We start from the raw sequence: 7,054 nt of genomic DNA on the forward strand, positions 1-7,054 counted from the left end.
ACCTCAATCACCCATTTCACCCATCCCCCAAACCCCTTTCCTTCTGATAGTCACCAATCTGTTATCTGTGAGTTTTTGGTGTTTTGTTTTGTTTGTTTTTTAGATTCCACATAAAAGTGAAATAAGTCAGACAGAGAAAGACAAATACTGTATGATGGCTAGATTTCCTTTTTTTTTTATTGTAGAGTGATTTTCTTTCTTTCTTTCTTTCTTCGTTTCCACACAGCATCTCCTTTACCCATTCATCTGTGGATAAACACTTGGGTTGTTTCCATATCTTGACTATTTGTACATAATGCAGCAATGCACACCGGGGAACATGTATCTTTTCAAATTGATGTTTCCGTTTTATTTGAATAAATACCCAGAAGTGGAATTGCTGCATCATATAGCGGTCCTACTGTTAATCTTTTGAGGAACTTTTATACTTTTTCTCACACTGTCTGCACCAGTATACTTTCCCACCAGCGAAGCATGGGGGTTCTTCGGTTCTTCTTTATCTACATTCTCGCCAGCACTTGTTATTTTTTGTCTTTCCGACTTTAGCCATTCTGACAGGTGTGAGGTGGTATCTCATTGTGATTTTGATTTGCATGTCCCTGATGATGAATGATGTTGAACAGCTTTTTGTGTGCCTGTGGGCCATCTGGATGTCTTCTTTGCAAAAATCTATTTAGACCCTCTGCCCATTTTTTAAATTGGATTATTTGGTTTTGATTTTTTCCTATTTAGTTGTTTTCTTCTTAATATAGTTTGGATATTAACCCTTTATTAGATAAATAGTTTACAGATATTTTCTCCTATTCAGAAGGGTGTCCTTTCTTTTTCTTGATGGTTTGCTTTGCAGAATCTCAATCTCAATAGTTTACTTTTACTTTTGTTGCCCCTGCTTTTGGAGTCAGATTCAAAAATTCAGTTGCAACTATGAGGTCAAGGAGCTTACCACCGTTTCTTTTAGGTGTTTTATGTTCTCAGGTCTTACGTCCAGGTCTTTAATTCATTTGTGTGTGGTTCAAGACAGTGCCTGGTTTCATTATTTTACATGTAGGTGTCCAGTTTTCCCAGCCCCCTTTCTTGAAGAGATTATCCTTCCCCCATTATATTTTCTTGGCCCCTTTGTCAAAAATTAATCAACCACTTATGTGTGGGTTTATTTCTGGGCTCTCTGTTTTGTCCACTGCTGGCAGGAGTTTTAGATTGGTAACCTCTTTGTAAAACTGGCAGTACTTTCTAAAAGCTCCTGACAGTGTACCCAGGAGAAATGAATATATATGTCTACCAAAAAAACACATACGGCAACACTTCCAGCAACTTTGTTTATGGGAGTGTAAGACTGGAAACAACCTTGTATTCATTAACAGGAATGGTTGAAAAAATTGTGATGTAGTCATAGAAATAAAATTTGACCTTGCAATGTCGTGGACTGAATTAGTGCTACCCAAAGTGTGGATGATGCTTGTAGACATTATGTTGAGTTCAAGGAGTCAGGCACAAAATAATTGATACAATATGGTCCTATTTATATGAAGTTCAAGAACAGACAGGGCCACTCATGATGGAAGCTATCGGAATCGTGGTTGGCACTGTTGTGAGTGGAGGATTGGCTCGGAAGAGCATGTGAGAGTCTCTAGTGTACTAGACATATTTTATATCTTGATCTGGGGGACAGTTGTATAAATATCAATAGATGTAACCCTTCACTGCGTTGTACACTTAACATTCTTTACTGAACACATTTAGACCTCATTGAAACATAGAAATATTTGCTCAGGTTTATTCCATAGTTCTGGAATTAAATCAACAAGTCAAGTTGAGCAATGGCAAAAAGCAGGAAGGAAGAGAAGACCAATAAGGCATATTGTAGCTCTCTTCAAGCAGTTGAGAAGATGTTATTTGAAAAAGAGATTTGCCTTATTTTTTTTTTCTTTTAAATTTTTTATTTTTTATAAACATATATTTTTATCCCCAGGGGTACAGGTCTGTGAATCATCAGGTTTACACACTTCACAGCACTCACCAAAGCACATACCCTCCCCAATGTCCATAATCCCACCCCCTTCTCCCAAAACCCCTCCCCCCAGCAACCCTCAGTTTGTTTTGTGAGATTAAGAGTCACTTATGGTTTGTCTCCCTCCCAATCCCATCTTGTTTCATTTATTCTTCTCCTACCCACTTAAGCCCCCATGTTGCATCACCACTTCCTCATATCAGGGAGATCATATCTAGTTGTCTTTCTCTGCTTGACTTATTTCGCTAAGCATGATACGCTCTAGTTCCATCCATGTTGTTGCAAATTGCAAGATTTCATTTCTTTTGATGGCTGCATAGTATTCCATTGTGTATATATACCACCTCTTCTTGATCCATTCATCTGTTGATGGACATCTAGGTTCTTTCCATAGTATGGCTATTGTGGACATTGCTGCTATAAACATTCGGGTGCACGTGCCCCTTTGGATCACTACGTGATTTGCCTTATTTTATATGGCTTTCTTAAAGGGGGGAGGGAGAGAGAGAGAATCTTAAGCAGACTCCACGCCTAGCACAGAGCCCTCTTGGGGCTTGATCTCATGACCCTGAGATCATGACCTGAGCCAAAACCAGTCAGTTGCTTAACCGATTGAGACACCCAGGTGCCTCTCATTTTATATGGTTTTGATTGAAGGCCAAGGTCCAATAAGAAGAGTTAGATGCAAGAAAATTTATTTGAATAGAATAAGGTTGTTTTTGTTTTTGTTTTTTTATTAAGAGGGTAGAAATTTATTAAATACACTGCAAGGAAGCAGAGGGTAGGATAGCAGAGGATAGGCCGTCTGCGGCCTGGATTATGGAATAGCTACACATTTCAGCCCATTATAATAAAATTGTTACAATATAATTATAGACAACTAGGAAGATAAATTATATGAAATAACATAGAAGCAAATCAACCGAAGAGAGTTCATGTTAATGTTTTTAGTTAATGTTCTTCCAGGTTTCTTTCTATGGATAATTTTTGTATTTAGGTTCTTAAAAATGTTCAATAAACTTTGTATTTGCCTTTTAAACTGATGTTATGAGCAGCTCCCTTATTATTTCAAATAAGTGGTAGTCTTAAATTTTTACAGAGCTCGTAACATGGAAATATGCTATGACAGAGAGAGCTAGTTATTGTTCAGTATAGTTTCACACCCCTCCCCCACTCTCCAACACTCCAAAGTCATGGAATTCTAGATTTGCAGCTCTGCAAATGACTGGAAATGGGGTTGACAAAGGCCATATTCAGCCTGTTGTCTGTTTTCATATGGCCTACAGGCTAAAAGTGTTTTTATAGTTGCAAGTGTGTATTAGTTGGGGATTCTCCAGAGAAGCATATATATATGAGTTGGCTCCCATGATTGAGGAGGCTGAGAAGTGCCAGCATCTGCCACCTGCAAACTTGGAAACCTGCAAAGCTGAGAGCAGCATGCAGTCTGAGGTCAAAGGCCTAAGCATCAGGAGCTCTGATGTTTGAAGACAGGAAACTATGGAGCTCCAGCTCAGGAAGGGGGAGAAAGATGATGGTGGCCCACGTCTTCTTGACTCAGTCTACTGAATCAAATGCAAATCTCTTTTAGAGACGCCCTCACAGACACACCCAGAAGTAATACCTCACCAGCTCAGTGGGCATCACTTACCCCAGTCTAGTTGACATGTAAAATTAACCATCACAAAGGAATTGTTGAGAAGAGGAAGAGGAGGAAGAGGAGGAAAGGGAAGAAGAAGGAGGAGGAGGAGACGGAGAGGGAAAGTAGGGAGAGGAAGAAAATACCATGGAGGTGTTATGTGGTTAAAATAGTTACTACCTGGCCCTTTACAGAAAAATGTTTGCTGATCCTTAATGTAGAATAAAGACAACATTGCTGAGTGTCCCTTGCAGCTAGCTTGGTGGGTCCATGTGCTTAGTTCAGGCCCATGTACCTGGGCTACCTCTTTGCTATGTAGGAGGGACATACTTCTTTGCTCACCTTTTTCCTGCTTCCTGGCACATGAGTGCTATAGTGAGCCATGTAGATGAAAGGAAAGCCCTAGGGATGGAGCAGTAACAAGACCGGAAAAGCCCAGATCTCTAGGTAACCTTGTCACCAGTGACTGTGTTGACCCTAATCACTACAGATAGTTACCTACCGAGAAATACATTTTTATTTCATTTAAACCACTGTTATTTGGAGTGTCTGTAACATGCCACCCAATTTACGATGTCATAGATTCAGTATTAGTGTAGACACCACTAAGAAAGAAAATATACTTTCAAATACACTATTTCACAATTTTATTACCACTTAAAATCTTTGTTTTTCAAAAGATTTTTTGGGGGGAGTGCCTGGGTGAGTCAGTTGGTTATGTGTCTTCCTTCAGCTCAAGTCATTGTCGGGTCCCGGGGTCCTGGGATAGAGCCTCTTCCCTCCCTGACCTTCAGGCTCCCTGCTCAGCAGGGAATCTGCTTCTCCCTCTCCCTCTGCCCCCACCCGCCCACTCATTCTTTCACTCTCTTAAATAAATGAATGAATGAATAAATAAATAAATAAATAAAATCTTTAAAAACAGTAACAACAAGAATGCTTTTTTTTTTTTTCAAAGACTCTTCTAGGCTTATTTTTGAAATTTTAAAAAATCATATCTCCCTCTTGTGCACCCATAAGAAGGCCCCAAGAAACATAATAAGCAAAATAAATTGGTTAAGGGAGGACTAGAAGTTCTTCAGCTTCTAGTGCAATTCCTCTAAATGATTTTTGACCCAAGATCATCAGAGTTTGTGTTTTCCACATGATACCATCCTCTGTGAGGACAAGGGTATTACCGACACTGCATGGCTTGCAGGAGTGTTCTCCACTCTGGTGTATGCAGTGTGGATATTCGTGCACAGACCATGATCATTATGTCCCATGTGCTGCCTGAAAGAGAGGGATTGTAAGGTGCATCCACATCCCTGAGCCGTTAACATGTGAAAAGAGGCATTTTTGAATCAATGAATAATGCTTCTGCAGAACACGTAGAAATTTGACAAAGAAAATAATCATGGATATTCTTGGGGACATTAATACTATGGTGTATTCCTTTTAGTTTTTTTAACATTTTAATTCCAGTATAAAAACACAGTGTTATATTAGTTTCAGGTATATCCTTTCAAGTTTTAAAAACATTCTTATTTATATAATGGCTATCAAAATGAACCTACAATTGTATACCCTGCTTTCTCATTTAATCATAAGCATAATTTCATGTTATTAATAGTTATGGTAAATATTTCCTAGACATGTAATATTCACTATGTCGATGTCCAATAATTCACTTAGTTATCCATTAATAACTTAGCTAACCAAGTTCGCAAGCCAGAATGGAACCTCCTGAGAATTTTATATGAATGAGAGTCAAGTATAAAGAAAATGACAATGGAATCAACCATATAGGCTTTCAGGATATTTTTTCCCTAAAAGTAAATAAATGTCCTTAAACTCCAAATAACAAATGAGAAATTTAACTTAAGCCTTTGCAGTCATCTTACAACCAAGAAGTCTCTTCCTTGGCCTTATTGAAAATGTTCAGTAATGCACCTCATGCTACGTGATCACCAAAGGATGACCATCACTCCCGCCCAGCTGTGGGGACAGATCCTGCGATGGAAACCATTTTACCAAAATGTCTTTTAAGAATATTGAGAGAGGACCTTAAATGCTCACAGTTTAGGTTTGAACAAAGCCCCAGAGACTGAAAAATCACTCACAGCAGAATAAAGATCTCAGGTCAGATTACAGTTATCTTGTCACAGGAAAATCCTGTGAAAGAAATAAGTGAGATGATTTGATAGCATGTTAATAGCTCCCTGAAGATAGAAGAAGAATGGGTAAAGCCCCCCAAAAAAAGAAAAAAGAAAGAAAAGAGAAAGAAAGAAAAAAAGTAGTATCTGGGATAATTCTATTCCAGGACAGTTATTTTCGTTGATGTTCCTTGTAGTACAGACTTCTAGGTTATTAAAATTTTGACACAGCCTAGACAGAGATTATCACTTGCACAGGAAAGGATTATGGCTCCTGAAAAGATTTTCATGTTTATGAAGCATAGCACCAGGTCCTGACAGTAGAAAAGAAAAATTAAAAAAAAAGCCATCCATAATAGAGCAAGAGGTTCATCCTTAGTTGTTCTGAATTTTGAAAGAAGCAACCTGTGGGGACCACCTAGAGCTACAAGATGGGGCATAATTTTTGATTTTACGAATAACAGACAAGACGAGAGCATTTATTAGAAAGACCTTTCTCTAACTCACTGTCTGGTTTGCTTTCTCTCTTTTTTGGACAGTTACGGATACAAAGAAATAATAACTGCAGAGCCAGATAAAAAGAGTAAATGTTTCACAGAGAGGAGCTCTATTCTGTATTCAAGGTATAATTTGCCTTTGACAATTACATGTTAAGTAACTTCAGAATGATAACGCAGAACTTTAGACAGAAAATAAAGGAATGGAGAGAAAAACAGAAATGTGAAAAGAGTAGTATGTAGAGTATGTTTTCTGGCATTGTTATAGTCTTCAATAAGAGTGCCTGGAGGGTGTTTGGTTTTAAAAAACTAATATGTCTCCAGAATGGGAAAAATACTTGCAAGTCATCTATCTGACAAAGGGACTGGTGTCCAGAATATATAAAGAACACTTACAACTCAATAAGAAGACAAGGAACTCAATTACGTTAATGGGCAGGGGATTTGAAGAGACATTTCTCCCCAGAGGACATACAAATGGCCAATAAGGACACGGAGAGATGTTTCAGGAACATTATGATTAGGGAAATGCAGATCAAAACCACAATGAGAGGCCAGTTCAGACCCACTAAATTGGCTAGAATTTAAAAAACAAGTAGAGTCATAGCAAGTATTGACAAGGATGTCTTGGAATCGAACTCCTCATACATTGCTGATAGGGTTGTAAATGGTGCAGCTACTTTGGAAAACAGCTTGGCAGTTCCTGAAAATGTTAAATATAAAGTTAGCGTATGACCCAGAAATTTCACTCCTGGGTATATACTGAAGATAACGCAAGCTA

Source organism: Mustela putorius, unplaced genomic scaffold (genome assembly GCF_011764305.1).
Source record: "Mustela putorius furo isolate JIRA1106 unplaced genomic scaffold, ASM1176430v1.1 tig00000827_pilon_pilon_pilon, whole genome shotgun sequence".
Taxonomy (NCBI): Eukaryota; Metazoa; Chordata; class Mammalia; order Carnivora; family Mustelidae; genus Mustela; species Mustela putorius.